The following is a 23,789-nucleotide window of genomic DNA, read 5'->3' on the forward strand; positions in this document are numbered from 1 at the left end:
AATTATTAACATCCGTGGGGCATACTTTTCGTGGCTTTCTAGGATCGATCCATCTATACGAATTTATATGAGCCGCGTCATGACAAAACCAACATAATTGGCATCCGCGCAGTCTGATCAGGATCCATGCTGTTTGCTCACACACCCTATAAAAAGAAGAAAAACTGATAGCGAACAGCATGGATCCTGATCAGACCACGAAATTTTATGCCTACGAATTTAAGTGAATTTACAGCATCAAGTATTTTATAACAAAAAGCAATTACTTCCATGTCAGATATCGTATCTCGAATAGCAATTAAATTCAAATATTATTAATATGTCATAACAAATAGCGGATGCAAGGAAGCGGCGTTCTTCGATATCTCAATTAAATGTACGGAAGCCTTGGTGGGACATTTTATCATTTATTAAATATCATAAATAAAGTTTTACTTTTGCGCAAAAAGATCATATCTTTTTATTGCCGAATTATTTGACCAAAGTCAACAGTTCGTACCTTGAAGAAATATTTTCACTTATCACTGTCAACCAAATCTTTTGCCACAAACTGTGTAAGTATTTTATTGAATTTTGTAGATTATATTTAAATTTTTTTTATTATTTTAGGGCTTTTCAAAAATTGTCAAAAGAGCCCATCGGTAAGGATATAAGATTAAACAATAAACTATAAAATGCAGTTTTTGAATTCAAAAATCGTTTCCATCGGTAATTTCTATTTTCTAATGTCATTGAAAACACAGAAATAAAAAGAAGCAATAAGATTCTGCCATATTTCGGACAGCAAAACAATAAATGAAGTAATTCAATTATATGAAAACGTCTTCTACATTTTTAATGTAATAACTTTTTTAAGACTAATAATAGAAACCATATGTGTTGGATTTATGATTCATACATTTATTTCTTTTTTCACTCGGGTTCGTGCTTAAATTAAAAAAATTAGTGAGGCAGGAAGAATTTTGTATTGTGACATATGTAATTTATTTATATAAACCATAATTAATTGAACCAAAAGAAGACTTTCATCTGAAACATGTAATTTCTGTATCCATGCTTTTTATGTGTTTTTTTTCCAACGCTACTTAATTCCCATGTGTCCAATACGACTTATTTCTTTTCAGATTTCTCGGCAATTTTCATTTCTGCTGGTAATTCGATGACTTTGCTAAGCTTGATGTGACCAATAGAATCAATCGAATTGTTGTACGATGTAGTATCAAACAGCCTAGTATCGGAAACCCAAAGAAGTTTAATAGTATTACATACGTGTAATACGTATAAGATTTTAAACTTTAGACACTAGAGCGCCCATTAATATATTTACAAAATACTGTCAAGATAGGATTGTTTTCAGACTACACGTTTTCTTGAGTTAACAAAATGATTGTTTCGTGGATCTTATGAAAACAGAGGTGGCACACGTTCCAGAACACTGGAAATTTTAAAATGTTCAATATACATCAGGAGTTGCCTCATGATTAGTCGGAAGTGTTTGATCACATTCTGGAAATGTGTTACGGAAAGGACTTTGGGAAAACAGTAAACGTTGATGATGATGGATGTTAAGAGATTAACTGAGTTGTATGCTTTGTCCAAAATAGATACATTGTACAATGTGTGTTTGTTTATTTTATTTTTCTAGGCTTACTAACAGTTTTGAACCAGGTCTTCATCCGATGATTCAGATGATTCAGACTCTACGCGGAACGTGCACCTAGATAAAATCATATTTTATATTCATATTTTTAAAGTTTGAATTCTATGTTGTTAAACAGCGCTCGGCGTGTGAAAGCTAACGTTTGAATTCAGAATTTAGACCTCAAATGTTGAATTTTTAAAAAATCAGACTAAGATAAAATGTTGTGAAGCGTGTAACCGTATATGTTTCTGCATGCGATTTGTTAAATTAAGGTTCAAAGTTAAGACCTAATGTGTTTCATTTGATGTTTGCATCTTAAAAGAATGAATTCAAAATGGCATGCAAATGATCTGACAATACCCCTTGAGTATTATGATGTTACACACATGTTTATTTGTTCTTTATTCTTCATAATACTGAGCACTAGATTTTACAGCTATTGTTAGTCCTTGTTTTGTCTTTACAATTTTCATGTTCATGGTAATGTGGCGACTTTCTAATCTTACCCACCACATATGACTCCCCGTGCATTATTTCAGGCACGAGCGGGTACTTAAGTAGAACCACCTATGTTCTTTCAGCTAGGTGGATAGCGTCATTCAAATGAAAGAAACCAAAGTCCTTGGAGGGTTCGACGCCACAGCAGTGAGTTGCAAGAGCTGTGCGTAACGAAGCTTATAATTGTGATGTTTTGACCATTCACGTACACTATCCAGGACAGAAATCCACACTTGTTGGACTTCAATAAAGAATAAAGATGTTTCTTTTTTCCTGGAATGATTGATTGTAGCAAAATAATTGAATGAGGACAGGACACACAGTGTCAGGAACAGCAAATATTGTTTATTGCTCACATGAGGCTCATAATTATTATGAGATTAACAGAAATTTAAAAATAAAATATATCAGATGTAAAAGAATAAATGTTGATGAGTTCTGGGGGTAGTTAGAAGAAATAATTTGGAAACAATTTTTTTAAATCAAACGAAACAATTTTGTTATAGAATAATATCTCATGACACGTAATAAATAGTCGCATCATAAAAGTTTCGTAAAGAGGTACTACGTGTAAAACATGCCTGTAACATATTCGGTATGTTATATTTGAAGACGAATAAAAGAAAAAGGTTTTTTGTCATTAATAACCTGACATTTGTCACGGAAATGATCGAATAAAACATTCATATAATAATGATTTTTCCTAGTTATATTAACGTTATATATCCCAGTTTGAAACCAGAAACGTTTTCTAGACACGATTACCATAATTCCTAACTTTTTCCTAATTAGTATGTTAGTTAAAATCGTTCCCCATATAGAAATTTATATCAGATAATCGTGATCCAAATCCCACATTAAATGGTATTGATGTTATTGGTTTAAACTCGTTCATAAGATGTATTAGCATCTTATAATTAAATATTTCTTTTACCCCGACAGGGTCTTTGCAACAGATCAATTAAACTCGTTTGTTTGTTTTTTTAAGCAGTTTTGTTTCAAAATGTATTAGCTTCATCATTTCTTCTATCCCGACAAGGACTTATTTCATGTGATGAGGCCTTCGATCTAGCTTACGGAACGTCGGTGATTCACTAATGTGCAGGAATATACGGAAGGGCACTTGAGGTCTTCCTGCACCAGTTAAGCTGAGAAGTCGCCATGTGACCTATACTTTGTCAGTGAGACATAAAATTCAACAAAAAAACTAATGTTCTTCAGTTCAAATAAGTTTTCATTTCATTTTGAGAATGTGTAAAGATGAAATGTTGCGATGCGTGTAACCGTATATGTTTCTGCATGCTATTTGTTGAATTAAGGTTCCAAGTTACGACCGTATGCTGCCCCAAGGGTCTCTCTAAATTTTGACAATCCTCGTGAATAACCGTTACAAAACTATAGTGTGAAAATACTGAAAGTATTTGTCTATGTTTTGTGTAATAGAACACAAACTCCGTTAACGACTGAACACATTCAATTGTACGGATGAACAATTTAAATAGAAAACAAAATTAAAATGCAATGACATGAAAATCGAACTTTGGCAACATAAAGTCCTCCAGTAATGGAGAAAGCGCCTATCTACTGCACGAAGGTGTTGACTTACATTGTCTGCGAATAATAAACAACGCTTATATAAGAAATACACAGGCTATGTGTTTCATTTGATGTCTGCATCTTAAAAGAATGAATTCAAAATGGCATGCAAATGATCTGACAATGCCCCTGAGTATTATGATGTTACACACATGTTTATTTTACAGCTTTTGTTAGTCCTTGTTTTGTCTTTACAGTTTTCGTTTTCTTTCATATAGAACAACATAATTAATCTTACATGGATTATATTTATATTATTTCTAAAAAATAAGTACAACCAATAACAAAACTACTGTGCCTTTTTTGTGAATATTATTAAGTAAAAGCTGTATTTTTAATAGGTTTTTTTTTTGGATGTGGGGTGGTGCGTGGTTTTAAGTCACACCAACACTGTTATGTTCGTTTGGCGATTTCCAGTCATACCGACCTGAAATGATTCTCCTGGCGGGAGGATTCGGACCCAAAGCAGTGAGTGGCAAGAGCAGTATGTAACAACATTTTATAGTTGTGATGTTTTGCCCATTTACGTACGCTATCTGTGACAGAAATCCACACTTGTTGGACTTCAATATAAATAACGATGTTTTTCTTTTCCTGGAAGGATTGGTTATAGCAAAATAATTAAATGAAGACAGAACACATATTGTCAGAATAGCAAATATTGTTTATTGCTCACGTGAGTTTACATGTTATGAGATTAACAGAAATTTTATTTAAAAAAAAACATGACATCAAATATGAAAGGATAAGTGTTGATGAGTTCTGACGGTAGTTAGAAAAAATTATTTGGAAAAAAAATGTTAAAAAATATAACGAAAACATTCTGGTGTAAAATAATATTTCGAAACGGGGCTTAGCCAGGTCCGTCTAATCTAGCCCGGGTCTATACTGTCGGTAGCTAATTTTAAATAATGAAATCTCTTAATCTTTGAATGACCTATGGCAAATTCAAAAAACTGGTCATATCCATTACATAAAATCAGGGCTTTAATGGTAAATTATCAATATTTAGTGATAAATTGTCTGGAATCAAGCATTAAATCAATTGAAAACACGTTCATTTGACATTGATCACAAACATGCTAAATTATTTAATGTCTGGTGATACTGGGAATATTAAGTCAACGCAGTTTAATGTTTGCGTCGCGCATTAATATGGTGATTTGATTGCTGTTTAATAGGAAATATTATGGATTGTTTATGAAAAGTTAAATTGTTCGATTTTGATGGTAATTTAATTGTTTTACATACATAAATAACAAACGTAATTGGTACAAAAATAGTCCAACAGTTCTCAACGAGTTAGCATATATTTCTGCGCAGATGAAATTGTTGTTCTTGTTATTAAAATGTAAGACAAACATTTAATGAAATGAATCAAATACCAATCAATTAAATATAAGGCGAGTATGACTAAGACAGAGTGTTTATATTTCATCTAGCAAGAATATTCAAGAATATCAAAAGAGTGATAGAGTAGCGGGACAAGTCTTTACTTTGATACAGTTGATGTCAAAATAAGATAAATTGTATATTGATATGACACTAATGTGTCAAATTATGAGCACATGTGCTTTTCTCTTATGTATGACTTCCAGCTATACAATCTGTCAAAGTCAGTTTATGTTATGACTATTCTGATTTGATTTTATATTGAATTCTAATTTTATAAGTAGCTATTTTCAAGAAAAGAAAACTGAAAAGGCCATAATAATAAAGAATGTTGGACATTCTTTGCCTATCGTTTACACTGTTAAAAGAAAAAGAAACACAGCAACATTTGAATCACATAACGTGCAATGTTTGATGTTAACGCTGTATAGACATGTGGCGATTGCTTTGAACATTCCCATGTCATGCCCTTTTGTTTTGTTTTTAAATTTCATTTATTTATTTAATTTATTATTACTTTTATGACATAAATAAATAAGAAATCAAGAGGTTTTCAATAAGTTTTTTTTAAATGTGGTAGATCTATGTCATTAAAATGACTAAATATTGAATGGCAGCATGGCCGAGTGGTTAACACGTCGGAGTAGAATCTAAGATGCTCTGGCGGGGGTTAAGCCCGTCGGGGCAAGCTTTAAATTCGGGAGCAAAAACTTACACTCATTGCTTTGTACTGGTTGGTTCAATGAACTGATTCGAGAAATTTCAATAAGCTTATAGCTTCCAACACAGTTTAACTAAAAATAAATGGTATATTAAGTTAAAAAAATAAATATTTAGAAACATTTGTCAGGTAATCAAAGCAAGTTAAGTATTTATGAGTAGTCAAAACAAAGAAAATGAAAAAAAGAATTTAGTAACACATAATTATAGTTATCATTGGTATTATGTGGCCACTTTTAATATGTGATGTACAATACTTTAATGAAAATTAGAAATTTTTGAAACACAACTGTTGCAATTTGTTCTAGTTTGAACAACATTTCATGTTCTACTGACTGGAATATTCCAGTTAAGAATTTGTTTCGAAACTAGATACAAGATAGGATTGATTAGATACGTTTTGAGTTGACTCATGATAAGCTAACGGGAAGTCGGTACGATATGTTTGATGGTTGAATAAACAGTCTGCTACATTTATTTTTGCCTCACTTAAACTGACGTCATTGATATCCCGTATATCATCATTCACCAAAGTTAGTAAAACAACATCAACTCATTCATATATTAAGCATCTTTCCGTGTATTGCTTAAATCAAAATCAATTGGTCACCTTTAGCATTTTTTTATTTTTATTTTTGTTGGCATGAATGATTACATGTCCAGGGCCCGTATTCATAGTGCTTGAAAAGACTGATTGACACTGATGTAGCTTAGAAACTATAGTAACTCTTATAATAATGCTACCATACATAGTCAAGCTTCTAACATAGATAAACCCAGAAACATGTGAATTTAATTAAATTATGGAGATGAAGTAAAAGTGACCATTGCCGAATTTCTGTTCCATACGGAATCATTTACCTTCTCCGCTTTTAAGGATAGAAGAGCGTTTTTTTAAGCAGTACAACAGGTTTATATATTTATAGCAAGTAAGTGTTTTATGTTCTTTAACTTCAAAATGATCTATCTAATGTTTGATTTATATTAGGATATTTTTGAACACATGGCACTCTTTAAGAAAACATAAGTAAATATGCATTAATAGTAATTAATGGTAAAATCAGTATCAGGCAAATTTAATTCCTCTAGATATGCAACATCAGTAAGTACGTTAACTACATCAAAAGGTGATATCTTATTACATTTATTGACTTTTATAATGTAAAAACAAACAGATAAACGTTTTACAAAACAGCCACCGGAAAATCGTTCAACGCCAGGTTTGTTAAGCACCTAAAAATTATTTTACTTGATAAATTTAAGGAACTTTAGAAACAACTGACTTAATTTTACGCCATTTTTCCGTTTTTCCGCCCGGATTTCCGCTGTCCGAGCGGAATTATTAAAAATCCGATTGGATTTTTTTACAACATTACCATAAATTCCAACTGAGTTTTTTCCATGAATAATTTGGCCTTTGGTGACCGTCTGTCTTATTTTCAATAATTTATTCAAAGAAATAAAAAGAAATCCCATTTTGAAACCTTGAAAGGGGCTTGCATTTACATAAAAATGAATGCTTGACATTGGTTTAGTGAAATGTTCTTAAAACTAAAGTTTGTACTGATTAAGATGTCGTCTTAAACTGTTTAATAATAGCAATATGAAGACGCAAAAGTGCAATAGCAGGTCTATATAATTGTATCTGTGCATGAAATAGCTTCCTGTGCTTAAACCTTAAGCCTGCTGGAAATGTTTGCTACCAGTATAAAGACTGGCAAGCTTGCAAATCCGTGCAGTCTGACTAGGCTCTAAACTGTTGGCTATTAAACTAAAAATTTCATTCTGAAAATCGATAATGGACGGCTCCAAATATTAAAGTTGGGCAAATACATTTATTAATTTAAATAGTTAAGGTTAAATCTAAAAATTAAAACCAATACGACCATTTAATACAAGCTTTCGTGAAGAATTTATTTAATTAGACATTAATATTTTTACACTTTTTCGTTAATCTTTCTTGAACTTCTGTGAACCTTCTATGAACATTTTTCTTAAACATATGTGCGTGTGTATAATAAGAGCGGTCGACTACTGTGAAAAGGCCCATTTAATTATATGTTTTTTATACGGGAAGTCATTTGCGTTATATGAACATAGTGTTAATTAAAAAGCGCTAAATGTTAAACATTATATTAGGCGCGTCAATGAAAAATGTTTCTTCATTACTGCAAACGGTCATTTTGGGTATTTGATAAATAGAAATCAAATTCGTGTACGTTCATTACTAAATTTATTGAACGCATTGAATAAAATAAGCCAGAGCATCTCATAATATAAGTTTATTCAACTCTTTAAATTAATTCAGTATTAAACATATACTCATTCAATATCCTCTATTTATTTTTTTAGACCATGGTGTCTTTTTCACGTAGTGTGTACACTAATTTACAAATGATTAAATTGTAACAATACGCGTTGCTTAAAAAGTTGCTGTGTTATACCAGCAATATACTGCATTAGGTTTTAAAGCTCTTTCCGAATTATATATCAAATATTCTATGAACATAAAGCTATTTTAAATGAATCATACCTCATTATTTAGCGACAATGTTTTTCTCTTTTCGTTTTTTTTTTCAAAACATCCAGTATTATACACCTCCTTAGTCCAGCAAGTTAAAAAACAATATTATCTACGCTATCATGTAAATTTAAATATTATCTTCGCTATGCTATCTTAAATTTTAATTTTAATTTGATATAATTGTCAGATTCTAGCCGAAATATTCTTCATTGGACATTTTATTGTCGTTAGTATTTTTTCCATTTTCCAAAGGACGCTTATGACTTCCGTGTTTTGTTTGAACTGATTAACTGAAATAACATAGGAACGTGACTAAGATCTTAATTAGTGTATCAATATTTCATTTTTTCTCGTTCCATAATTACTATAATTATAAACTATGTTGGCTCTTTTTTAATCATTATAATAATTTAATATTTTGTTCTAGGGGTTAAAATAAACTCGTGTTGCGAACGCAAGTTTCTAATTTAAAAGCTCGCATATCAGTAACAAAAGTAGTCAGTAAGTCAACAATTTAATAGAAATTAGTTAATGGGAATTGAAATCATCTGTTATAAAGTATTTTTAAACTATTTATAACTGATACAGAAATAGAATATCCAAATCAGTATTTCCTTTTTTAAATAATTATGATCTTTACAATTACGTTGTATAAGGACGGTTGTAAGTTTTTTTTACAATCCAATCGAGCCTTCTCAGGTGCTTTATTAAGAAGACTGGGATATTAATTTGTCTAATATTACACCATCGATGTTTCATGTCATCAATTTATCAAACTGAAGAGCAATGCAACCGATTTCCTGAATGTATATGTTTAAATATCGCAAGTTCCTTGTATTTTATTTTTGGATATGAGCTCAATTCATACGAAGAATTTAAGATGTATCTTTTGTCATCTGATGTGTTTCAATTTGCTACCTAAATGTTAGTATGCACACAGTGACAATTGAAGCTGTAACAGACCCAGGTTTTTGTACGGAGAAAGCATGACATGCTAAGCAATCATTTGTATTTTTGTGAATATCTTAAGGCTTTCATCGATCTTAAAATCTAATTAAGGATTCGAGAGGTATTGATACAATTAGATAATTGCCAATTTTCCCGGCAGCAGCGGAATCATCAATCAACTTTTGCTGGAATGTAGACAGCCGTATCTGTGTATGTGAGATCTATGTACTTAAAGGGCTTCAACTTATGGCTTATCTTCTAAATATTGTTATTCAATATCTTGTAAACATGTTATGATGCCATGTTTAATAAAATCAAGCATTTAAGTTCCATAAGAACCTATTTTTTTAATGTAGATTATAATTTCAATGAATACATATAAATTAATGTACTAGAAGATTAACATGTATATATTTATATATTTGTAAATTCCATCAATGTCAAGACAGGAGTAGCCTTGTGTCCTTGCGCAAGAAACTTTACATTCTTTTCTTAGTGCTGGCTGGTCCCAAGACTAGGACCAAGAGAGAGTCATATCAGCTTAAAGCTTCCTAAAAATATAATCATGTTTTAACTAAATGCCTAATACAACGTCACATATGTAATACAAAATAATTATTGTACGATGAGTAATTATATATAATACAATACCATCAAACTAGAACAAAAATGCATGGAAAATTAAAAGTAACACATAACCATTAATGTAGTACATAAATGTATGGGAAAACACATACTAGTAACCATTCATGTAGTACATAAATGTATTGGAAATAAAAACACAGACTAGTAACCATTAATGTAGTACAAAGATGTATGGGAAATAAAAATAACACGTAGCCAATAGTGTAGTGCATAAATGTAAGGGAAATGAAAAATAATATATATCCATTAATGTAGAACATAAATGAATAAATGTTTGGAAAGTAATACATAACAAAACTTCATCTATGTTACATGTGATACATAATTTTTTGTCTTATAGGGGAAAACGATTGCTTTCGTTTTTTAATATCAAGTACATTATTTCTTTAACTATTTTTGATAAACTGAAATGTCATATTTATTATCTTGGCTCTTTTTTGTCCATCAGTCATCAAGGAATAATGTTAGATTGATTGTATTCAAACGTGGTAATAAATAACTGGATATAAACTAAAATGCGGATATAATGGCGGTATTTTATAACTAGCTCATTTCGCATTGAATGTTTTACATAGAAGAAACGTAAATTAAACTTGAACAAAAATTATCGACAACCACTGCAGATTTAAAAGATGCCATAAATTATGTATAATAACAGCGCAGGAGATATTGTATTTTCTAAAAAAATAATAATATAAAGCAAACTTATCATCTAATGATAAATTCTGAAGATACACAATGCATAGCATATCATTATCATGAGATATATCACTGTATATCAATCCAACAAGACGAGCATATATAAACAAGCTAGCAATTAACTCTTAAATTTCCATAGATTTTATTTTATACCCTGCTCGAAATAGCTTTTAATTTAAAACTAAATGTTTACTGCTTAGTTACTTGCCCCACAAATAAAGAAAATAAGAAAATTAATAACAATCGATTATAATAAATTCAGTTTTATTAAATAACTTATGACGTAAGTTGATGTCGATAATACATGCTTTGGTCTAATTATACTTAATTCAGTTTGAGTTAACGCATGACTTTGAATGTGGTTATGAATAATATTGGGTTATTATACATTTTGTAAAGTACAATACTGAATTATGAACAAGTAAATAACTTTCAAATTTATATTGGATGAAGCGCTAGTCTAATATAGCTTTTGCAGCTGTGACCAAATCTGTTTTGTACTCAACAATGTATAATAAGTATTTTATTTCACACCAGAATTTTCTATAATTTAATTGAACTATGTTCATTCAAGTTTATGATGATAGTTTTTGATGACTCTTCGAGTCGAAAATGCGAAAAAAAGCACAAAACATGTAGTTACTTGAATGAATTGTTTTTTGGAATCTCAAACGAAATCGGGGCTTAATTGATTAGAAAGGGTTCCGATAATGATTTATATTTTGAGACCATATGGTTCAAATGTTCATATTAAATACGGTGTGAAATAATAACATTTGTCCTTCAACAAGAAACAACAAACAGTTTATTTAGTTTATCCCCTCTTAAGATACGACGTGAAATGCGCAGGTGAAGACATCTTAAAAAATGTTTCAATTAGTTGTTTCTGTCAGAAAGACGTAAGCTTTTAAAACATTCTTTTATCTTGTCTATAACTCACGATAAGAATCAGAAGGTATCGTTCATTATTGGCGAGGAGTCTTGTTAGTGTATCCGTTTTATATTTGTAAATCCATAAATCCTATTTAGTGATAAAATCACATTTGTCAGAGAGCTTCACAGTCATGTTATCTGATAAAATGAAGGCAAATTGGTAATTGTGCTGGAATATTTGTCCATGTACACTTTGCTACATTTGTGTTTAAGTCTGTGCTTTTAAAGAAGTATTATTATTGCACGTTTTGTGCTACTATAGTTCGTTTTCAATGACAAATATTTTATAGTGTATATTTCATACATGTTTGTCCAAACTGTTTGCATTGGTCAATATTCGATTTTTTTTGCAATACGATTTTATCTAAACTATTTAACTTCAACTTAATATCTTAAATTTGCAGTAGAACTAATTCTATTGTAATATTTTTATAAACGATTTTGGCAATACAACAACTGAAATAGCTTTGTTCGAGTTTTATAAATGCTCAAGGAAATTATCCAATTCCACACGCAATAAGCAGTAAAATGTTTGAGTAATGTATATTCGTGGTCAGTAATATTTTCATGAAACGAGTTTGGCAATACAACAACTGTAATAGCTTTGTTTCTTTGTACATGTTCAAAGAAATTATTCAATTCCACACGCAATAAGAAGTAAAATGTGTGAGTAATGTATATTCGTTGTCATTCTATTGAAGGTCCTATATTGTGGTGTTTATTAATACTAGGTTTTTTTGTAAACACGCCTTTAGATAGACCATCCAGTCATTTAAGTTTCTATGATCTTTTGCGTTTTTAGTTTCTATAATTTGTTTTGTGTTTTTAGTTTCTATGATGTTTTGCGTCTTTAGTTTCTGTGATAAATACTATTTAACTCATGTAATGTCATATGTTGTCGTTATTGTGATAAACGCATACAACACACATAATTGTATAACCTTCTTTAAACTTTAGCCGCAAGAATTTACCATTTTCAAATTTTACAAACGCATAATAGCATTAATATAGTAATACCATACCCGCAAGATTGTACCATTTTCAATTTATGCAATAATGTAACATTTTAAATTCGTACAATAATCATCATTTGTCAATTTATGCAATAGTGTACCATATTCAAATTCATACAATAATCTTCCAGTTTCTATGTTGCAATTATGTATCATTTGTCAATTTATGCAATAATGTACCATATTCAAATTCATACAATAATCTTCCAGTTTCTATGTTGCAATAATGTATAATTTGTCAATTTATGCAACAATGTACCATATTAAAATTCATACAATAATCTTGCAATTATGTATCATTTGTCAATTTATGCAAATTATTGCATAAATTGACAAATGATACATAATTGCAAGATTATTGTATATACTGGTAGATTATTGTATTAATTGAAAATGGTACATTAGTACCATTTTTAATTGATACAATAATCTACAAGTTTCGATTTGTACAATTACGTCATTTTCAAATCATACAATAGTCTTTCGTTTTCAATTCATACAAACAAATCTATTATTTCCAATTCATACATTATTGTATCATTTTTTCAATCATATTTAAACTGACACCTGAGATGATTTTGACACGTATAGTGTAGCGATAATGTATGAATAATTTTTATAGATATGGTTGCCTCCTCAAATTTGAACAGTTGAACAAACAAGAACAATAAATATATTCTACCACAGAATTTTATAATAAATGAGACTGTAATGTACTGTATAGTATGTTATGCAATATTGAAAGAAAAAACGCTTAAAAGTTTGAATCAGGAGGTTATATTTCTTCCATTAATGTAGTTCAAAATGTCAGCCTGAACACAATGTCACATTCATCTAATAGGAGAGCAGAGTAATTGCAATTTGTTGCCGCTTTGTCACAACTTACAGTCACATAGAATAAACGGCGCGTTATGCCTCTGAAATAAATAGGTTTTTGTCTTTAGAGATGGGAAAAAATGTGATGATATGTTTAATAATGGATTTCAACCATAGTTGCGGGATTGTACGGAAGGGCCTCCTGCACCAGTAAAGCTGGGAAGTCGCCATATGACCTATACTGTGTTAGTGAGACGTAAAGCTCAACAACAAAACAATGTTCTGCAGTTCAAATAAGTCTAAAAAATGAGAGGCTGTGTTAAGATCAAATGTTGCGATGCGTGTAACCGTATATGTTTCTGCATGCTATTTGTTGAATTAAGGTTCCAAGTTAAGATCGTGTGCTGCCCTAGGGTCTCTCTAAATTTTGACAATCCTAGTAAATAACCGTTACAAAACAATAGTGTGAAAATACTGAAAGTATTTGTTTAAGTTTTATGTAATAGAATACAAACTCAGTTAACGGATGAACACATTCAATTGTATGGATGAACAATTTAAATAGAAAACAAAATTAAAATGCAATGCCATGAAAATCGAACTTTGGCAGCAATAAGTCCTCCAGTAATGGAGAAAGCGCCTATCTACTGCACGAAGGTGTTGACTTGCATTGTCTGCGAGGAATAAACAATGTTAAATAAGAAATACACAGGCTATGTGTTTCATTTGATGTCTGCATCTTAAAAGAATGAATTCTAAATAGCATGCAAATGATCTGACAATGCCCCTGAGTATTATGATGTTACACACATGTTTATTTGTTCTTTATTCTTCATAGCACTGAGCATTGCTAGATTTTGCAGCTATTGTTAGTACTTGTTTTGTCTTTACCATTTTTATGTTCTTGTTGAATGAATCCATCATATAGAACAATATAATTAACCTTACATGGAATATATTCGTAACATTTCTTAAAAAATAAGTATTGCCAATAAAAAGCTACTGTGTTTTTTTGTGAGCATTTTTTTACTTAGCATATATTTCTGTCCAGATAAAATTGTTGTTCTAGTTGACAAGCATTTAATTAAATGAATCAAATACCAATTTATTAAATATAAGTCGATTAAGACTAAGACAGAGTGGTAATATTTCATCAGGCAAGAATATTCAAGAATATCAAAAGAGTGATAGAGTAGCGGGACAAGTCTTTACTTTGATACAGTTGATGTCAAAATATGATAAATTGTATATCGATATGACACTAATAAGTCAAATTATGAGCACATGTGCTTTTCTCTTATGTATGACTTCCAGCTATACAATCTGTCAAAGTCAGTTTATGTTACATGTTTGACTATTCTGATTTGATTAAATATTGAATGCTAATTTTACAAGTAGCTATTTTCCAGAAAAAAAAACTGAAAAGGCAAAAATAATAGAGAATGGTGCACATTCTATACTTACCGTGTACACTGTTAAAAGAAAAAGAAAAACAGCAACATTTGAATTACATAACGTGCAATGTTTGACGTTCGCGCTGAATAAGCGTGCTGCGATTGCTTTGAACATTCACATTTTATGCCCTTTTTTGTTTTTAAATTTCATTTATTTATTTATTTTGTAATTATTTTAATGACCTTAATAAATAAGAAATCTAAGAAGTTAAGAGGTTTTCAATAAGGTTTTGAAATGTGGTATATCATTAAAATGACTAAATATAAAGTGGCAGCATGGCCAAGTGGTTAACACGTCGGAGTAGAAATCTAAGGATTGCTGGTCTCCGAGGTTCAAGGACCGTCAGGGGGCAAGCCGTTATTTCCGTAAGAAACTGTACACTCGTTGCTTAGTACTGGTTGGTTCAAGGAACTGATTCGACAGTGTTTCAATAAGCTATAGCTTCCAACACAGTCGAACTAAAATAAGAACTAAAATGAATAAATTAATATACTTTAAACACATTATAGTTATAATTGGTATTATGTGGCCTCTTTTAATATGTGATTTACAATACTTAAATGAAAATAAGAAATTTTTGAGACACAACTGTTACAATTTGTTCTAGTTTGAACAACATTGCATGTTCTACTAACTGGAATATTCCAGTTAAGCATTTGTTTCTAAAATAGATACAAGGTAAGATTGATTAGGTTAGTTTTGAGTTGACTCATGGTAAGCTAACGGGAAGTCGGCACAATATGTTTAATGAATAACAGTCTGCTACATTTACTTTTTACCCTTTTAAACTGACGTCGTTGACCTCCCGTATATTATCATTCAGCAAAGATAATATCATAAATATATTAAGCATCATTCCGTGTATTCCTCAAATCAAAATCAATTGGTCACCTTTGGCATTTTTTATTGTTTTTGGGCATAAATGATTACATGTCCAGGGCCCATATTCACAGTGCCTGAAAAGACTGATAGACACTGATGTAGCTTAGAAAATATAGTAACTCTTATAATAATGGCATCTTACATGGTCAAGCTTCTAACAGAGATAAACCCAGAAACATGTGTATTTAATTAAATTATGGAGATGAAAAAAAGCGACCAATGCCGAATTTCTGTTCCATACGGAATCATTTACCTACTCCGCTTTTAAGGATAGAAGAGTGGTTTGGTTTTTTAAGTAGTAAAACGGGTTTAAATATATATAGCAAGCAAGTGTTTTATTGTCAAAATGATCTACCTAATATTTGATTTATAAAAGAATATTTTTGAACACATGGCAATCTTTAAGAAAATATAAGTAAATATGTAATAATTGTAATTAATGGTAAAATCAGTACCAGGGAAATTAAAGTTTACGTTCCACCTTCAGCTAGATATGTTACACCAGTTAGTACGTTAAATACATTAAAACGTGATATATTATAACATATATTGACTTTTATAATGTGAAAACAAACAGATAAACGTCTTACATAACAGCCACCGGAAAATCGTTGCAACGTCAGGATTGTTAAGCACCTAAAAATTATTTTAATTGATAAATTTAAGGTACATTAGAAACAACTGACTTCATTTTACGCCATTTTTCCGTTTTTTCCGCCCGGATTTCGCCTGTCTATCCGATTGGATTTTTTTTCCAACATTATGAGTTTTTTCCATGAATAATTTGGCCTTCGGTGACCATCTGTCTAATTCTCAATAATTAATTCAAAGAAATATAAAGAAATCCCATTTTTAATAATGAGATTTAAAAAAGGCTTAATTAGTATTATTAAAAATTAGTTCAGTTTTTTAAGTTTTTATTAATCGTCAAACTATTATGTTAAATGGTTTTATTAATTTTAAGACACTTATTTAAGTTTGCCATAATCCTAATAGTGCAAAATTTTTTAAGTGGCTTCTTTATGTAAAATAATATAATGTGACACAAATGTTTTAGAAAATATTGAATAAGATCAACAATAAAATATAAAAATATAACTTGAAAGGGGCTTGCATTTACATAAAAAATAAATGCTCGACACTGGTTTAGTGAATTGTTCTTAAAACTAAAGTTTGTACTGAGTAAGATGTCGTATTAAAATGTAAAATAATAGCAATATGAAAACGCAAAAATGCAATAACAGTTCAATATAATTGTATGTGTGCATGAAATAACTCCCTGTGCTTAAACCTTTAGCCTGTTGGAATAGATACTAGTATATAAAAACAATATAAAGACAGACCAGCTTGCACATCCGTGCAGTCTGGCTAGGCTCTAAACAGTTGGCTATTAAACTAAAAATTTCATTCTGAAAAGTAATAATGCACAACTCCAAATATTGAAATTGGACAAAATACATTTATTAATTTAAATAGTTAAGGTAAAATCTAAAAATTTAAACCAATATAACCATTGTTTTACAAGCTTTCGTGGAGAATTTATTCAATTCAAGACAATTTGCACGTTTTGCGTTTAATCTTATTGAACAAAGCTGTGAACCTTCTGTGAACTTTATTTTTCTCAAACATATGTGCGTGTGTATAATAAGAGTGGTCGACTACTATGAAAAGGCCCTTTTAATTATAAGTTTTTATCTCTCTGAGGATATAACAGTTGACAATTATATATAATGAATTCAATATTTTGTTTAAATATAATAAGGCAAATTGTATCGGTCATGAAAACAATGCATTGTGCCTTAAACCATATTTATCTGACATACCCGTGCGGATTTTGCGACTCCGAAAAAATGGTATTGCATGGCCATGCATATATTTTGACGTGAAGTCATTTGCGTTATATGAACATAGCGTTAATTAAAACGCGCTAAATAATAAACTATTGGCGCGTCAATGAAAATTGTTTCTTTTTCACTGCAAACGGTCAATTTTGGTATGTGATAAATAGAAGTTCAAATTCGTGTAAGTTCATTACTAAATTTATTGAACTCGTTGAATAAAGTAAGCCAGAGGCGCGCATAATATAATTTTATTATTCAACTCGTTCAATAAATCCATTATTAAACTTATACTCATTCAATATCCTCTATTTACTTTGCTCACAAAGGTGCTATGTTACATGTATACCTGCAATATACTACATTACATTAGGTTTATAAGCCCTTTTTGAATTATATATCAAATATTCGATTCACACAGACCTATTTTAAATATATCATACCTCATAATTTAGCGACAATGTTTGCCTTTTTTTCTTTGCAAAACATTCAGTAAGGTACAATTCCTTAGTCCACCAGGTTAAAAACAATATTATCTTCGCTATTATGTTATTTTGCAATATAATCTTCGCTATGTTATTTTAAATTTTAAATTTAAGTTTATATAATAGTCAGATTCTAGTCGAGATATTCTTCTTTGGAAATTTTATTGTCATTAGTTTTTTTCTCTCCATTTTCCAAAGGACGCAAATGAATTCCGTGTTTTGTTTGTAATGATTAACTGAAATGACATAGGGACGTGACTAAAATCTTAATTAGTGCATCAATATTTCATTTTTCTCGTTCCATAATTACTGTAATTATAAACTGTGTTGACTCTTTTTTTAATCATAATTATTATATCAAATGAATATTTTGTTCTAGGAGTTAAAATAAACTCGTGTTGTGAACGCAAGTTTCTAATTTAAAAGCTCGCATATAAGTTACAAATGTAGTCAGTAAGTCAACAATGTAACAAGTAAAATGGTTTCCTGCGGGGAATGATATAAAGATATTTCATTTAACTATTTTCAACAGTGTTTTGGGAGAGGGGAATAAATAAACGTTTGTATCAGGAATAAAGTTGACAATAATCGATCAAAATAGAAGAAGGTCTTTGGAAACTGGTAACCGTTGATGACCGGAGAAGGTCGACCATAAAACAATTATTTCTTTTAGAAAATGATTAAATAAGCCTACCATTTTATGAATAATTCCAAGAAAAAAAAATAAAATAAAGTAAACACACAAGTTTACGCAGAAAATATCTCTATTTATTATGGCAGATGCCACTACGAATATTTTAATTTTGTAGATTTTAGGTATAAACAATACCTTGTTTGTAAAATTTGAGATACAATGATAATTTTCAAATACATCATTCAAGTTTTTCCTCCTTAAACGGTTAAATAATTATAGTTAATTAGAAATATCACGTAATAGGTTTTTGTTCTTAATTAGGTGTAATTGTGACAAATTCCCTAGAGGTTATTCCGTAACGTACCGACAAACGGTATTTAGCCAGGTTCTCGAAAAGGTCAATTAACCAATCGTGTACGGTTTACAGATCACATGCTCCTCCATGTACCGAAAACAGGTCACGTGCTCCTCCATGCCTCAAAAGTTAAACGCGTACCAATACCCTGCGGTCTCCAGACCGCAGGGAATAAATTTGTTAATGGGAATTGAAATCATCTGTTATTAAGTATTTTTAAAATATTTATAATTGATACAGTAATAAAATATCCAAATCAGTATTTCTTTTTTTAAATATGACCTTTACAATTTCTTTGAAGGTAAACTGTTTCGAATGATAATGATAATCGAATAAAATGATAGTTCCTATTTTATTAAATAATCTTATATCGCGGCGTTTTCATTTTCTTCTCGTGCATGTTTGTCACATTATTTTGATATAAGGACGGTTGGTAGTTTTTTCCACAATATAATCAAGCCTACTCAGATGCTTTATTTAGAAGACTAGGATATTAATTTGTCTAATATTACACCATCGACATTTCCTGCATCAATTTATCATACTGAAGAGCAATGCAACCGATTTCCTGAATGTGTATGTTTAAATATCGCAAGTTCCTTGTATTTCATTTAATATCATTATATAATTTCATTGGATATAAGCTCAATTTTTGTCATAAAGAGTGAGAAATCATGAATTTCCTTAATTTGTAAAAACAAATGTATTCTAAATGTATACCCTTCTTTTAAAAGTGCAACCATAAATTTTAAAACGTTTAAATAATTGTTTTAGAGCATTTTCTATTATATCTCTTTAACTTGATGAAAGTGGCAGTAAATCTGAAATTATATGTCATAAACGTCGCAAAGTGTAAACAAAGTAGTATTTTGACTTCCGTACAAAATGCTAGATCACGGTAATTGTTATTAGCATTTATTGTTAAAGATCAAAAGGAAGCAAAAAATGCTCAGGTGTTCGCTGTTGAGTAGTATATCTCCTTGAAAACTAAAATAGATTTCAAAAATTTAAGAAGTTTTGGAGAAAAAAATTAAAAGAATTTCTCGAGCATAATGGGCTTTTAAGTTAAATTGGTAAATACCGAAACATCAATTCATTCAAAGAATTAAAGATGTATATTTTGTCATCCGATAACTAAAACATTTTAGTAGGCATACAGTGAATATTGAAGCTGTAACAGACCCAGGTTTTTGTACGGAGAAAGCATGACAAGCTAAGCAATCATTTGTATTTTTGTGAATATCTAGAGGCTTTTATCGATCTTCAAATCTAATTAAGGATTCGAGAGGTATTGATACAATTAGATAATTGCCAATTTTCCCGGCAGCAGCGGAATCATCAATCAACTTTTGCTGGAATGTAGACAGCCGTATCTGTGTATGTGAGATCTATGTGCTTAAAGGGCTTCAACTTATGGCTTTTCTTCTAAATATTGTTATTCAATATCTTGTAAACATATTATGATGCCATGTTTAATAAAATCAAGCATTTAAGTTCCATAAGAACATATTTTTTAATGTAGATTAATAATTTCAATGAATACATATAAATCAATGTATAAGAAGATAAACATGTATATTTATATATTTGTAAGTTCCATCAATGTCAAGTGGGTTTAAACCCAACAGTAGTAGGCCTTTGTGTCCTTGAGCAAGAAACTTCACATTCTTTTCTTAGTGCTGGCTGGTGTAAAGAATATGACAGAGAGTGAGTCCTTCAGCTTAAACATTCCTACACATGTAATAATGTACATGTCTTAACTAAATGTATAACACAACGCCACATATGTAATACAAAAACAATTATTGTACGAGGAGTAAACATAATACAATACCATCAAACTAGAACATAAATGTATGGAAAATTAAAAGTAACACATAACATACATAACCATTAATGTAGTACATAAATGTATGGGAAATGAAAAATAATACGTAGCCATAAGTGTAGTACATAAATGTATGGGAAGTAAAAAATAATATATAACCATTAATGTAGTACATATATGTATAATTGTTTAGAAAGTAATACATAACACAACTTCATCTATGTTACATGTGATACATATTTTTATTTTTTTGTCTTATTGGGGAAAACGTTTCGTTCTTTAATATCAAGTACATTATTTCTTTAACTATTTTTGATAAATTGAATTGTCATATTTATTTTCTGGACTCTTTTTCGTCCATCAGTCATCAAAGAAAATTGTTAGATTGATTGTATTTAAACGTGGTAATAACTAGATATAAACTAAAATGTGGATATAATGGCGGTATTTTATTACTCAAACATATGCAAGCTCATTTTGCATTGAATGTTTTACATAGAAGAAACATAAATTAAACTTAAACAAAAATTATCGACAACTACTGCAGATTTAAAAGATGCCGTAAATTAATATGTATAATAGCAGCGCAAGAGATGTTGTGTTTTCTAAAAAAAGATAATATAAAGCATACTTATCATCTAAAGATACACAATGCATAGCATATCATTATCATGGGATATTTTACTGTATATCAATCTTACAAGGCGAGCATATTTAAACAAGCTAGCAATTAACTCTTAAATTTTCATAGATTTTATTTTATACCCTGCACGAAATAGCTTTTAATTTAAAACTTAAAACTTACTGCTTAGTTACTTACCCCACCAATAAAGAAAATAAGAAAATTAACAAAAATCAATTATAATAAATTCAGTTTTACGTAATATATGACGTAAGTTGGTGAAATATTGCGAAGTATATGAGAATAAGAAATGTATGCCGACAAGCGCCACCTGTCGATAATACATGCTTTGATCTAATTATACTTAATTCAGTTTGAGTTAACACAAAACTTTTGTATGTGGTAATGAATAATATGGGGTTATTATACATTGTTAAGTACAATACTGAATTATGGACAAGTAAATAACTTTCAAATTTATATTGGATGAGGTGCTAGTCGAGTCCAATATAGCTTTTGCAGCTGTGACCGAATCAGTTTTGTACTCAACAATGTATAATAAGCACTTTATTTCACACCAAATTTTCTTTAATTTAATTGAACTACGTTCATTCAAGTTTAATAGGGATCTGATAAGGAATTCTTAGTACATGAAAGTGAAACCGAAACAAGACTAGGTGCAATAGCGATTTGATTTGGATGATATTTGGAGTCGAAAAATGAAAAAAAAGCACAATACGTGTAGTTACTTGATATGAATTGTTTTTGAAATCTAAAATGAAAACGAGGCTTAATTGATTAGAAAGGGTTCCAAAAATGATTTATATTTTGAGACCATATGGTTCAAATGTTCATATTTAATACGGTGTGAAATAATAACATTTGTCCTTCAACAAGAAATAACAAACACTTTATTTAGTTTATCCCCTCTTAAGATACGAAGTTAAATGCGCAGGTGAAGACATCTTAAAAATGTTTCAATTAGTTGTTTCTGTCAGAAAGACGTAAGCTTTTAAAACATTCTTTTATCTTGTCTATAACTCACGATAAGAAGCAGAAGGTATCGTTCATTATTGGCGAGGAGTCTTGTTAGTGTATCCGTTTTATATTTGTAAATCCATAAATCCTATTCAGTGATAAAATCACATTTGTCAGAGAGCTTAACAGTCATGTAATCTGATAAAAGGAAGACAAATTTGTAATTGTGCTGGAATATTTGTTCGTGTACACTTTGCTACATGGTGTTTAATTCTGTGTTTTTAAAGAAGTGTTATTATTGTACGTTTTGTGCTACTATAGTTCGTTTTTCAATGACAAATATTTTTATAGTGTATATTTAATATATCTTTGTCCAAACTGTGTACATTGGTCAATATTTGATTTTTTTGCAATACGGTTTTATCTAAACTATTTAACTTCAACTTAATATCTTAAATATGCAGTTAAACTAATGTTGTTGTAATATTTTCATAAAACGATTTTGGCAATACAACAACTGTAATTACTTTGTTGGAGTCTAATATATGCTCAAGGACATTATTCAATTCCACACCCAGTAAGAAGAAAATGTTTGAGTAATGTATATTCGTGGTCAGTAATATTTTCATAAAACGATTTTGGCAATACAACAACTGTAATAGCTTTGTTTCTTTGTATAGTCCGAAGAAATTATTCAATTCCACACGCAATAAGAAGTAAAATGTTTGAGTAATGTATAGTCGTTGTCATTCTATTGAAGGTCCTGTAATGAGGTGTTTATCAATACTAAGTTTATTCGTTAACACGCCTTTAAAAAAAGACCAGTCCAGTCAAAAGTGTTTTCGTTTTTAGTTTCTATGATCTTTTGTGTTTTTAGTTTCTATGATTTTTTGCGTTTTTGTTATCTATGATGTTTTTAGTTTCTGTGATAAATACTATTTAACTCATGTAATGTCCTAGTTGTCATTATTGTGAAAAATGCATACAACACATAATTGCATAACCTTCTTTAAACATTAGCGCAAAACTTTTACCATTTTCAAATATTAAAAACGCATAACGGCATTACTAAAGTGATACCATACCCGCAAGATTGTACCATTTTTAATTTATACAATAATATAATGTACCATTTTCAGTTCGTACAATAATATATCATTTTTCAATTGATGCAATAATGTACCATTTTCAATTATGCATGATCTACCAGTCTTAATTCAAACAATAATTTATATGTATGCACAATAATTTACCATTTTCAAATTCATACAATAATCTTCCAGTTT

At 30.0% G+C, this 23,789-nt stretch overlaps 1 protein-coding gene across 4 annotated transcripts in view; it reads left to right on the plus strand.

The window, feature by feature from the left end:
• Window positions 1-23,789, plus strand: part of LOC132723775 (Kv channel-interacting protein 4-like) — a 253,491-nt gene that overhangs the window by 69,729 nt on the left and 159,973 nt on the right. The gene's annotated exons all lie outside the window — the stretch shown is intronic.

This window comes from Ruditapes philippinarum, unplaced genomic scaffold (assembly GCF_026571515.1).
Source record: "Ruditapes philippinarum isolate M1 unplaced genomic scaffold, ASM2657151v2 ctg2441_1_1_1_1, whole genome shotgun sequence".
Lineage (NCBI taxonomy): Eukaryota > Metazoa > Mollusca > Bivalvia > Venerida > Veneridae > Ruditapes > Ruditapes philippinarum.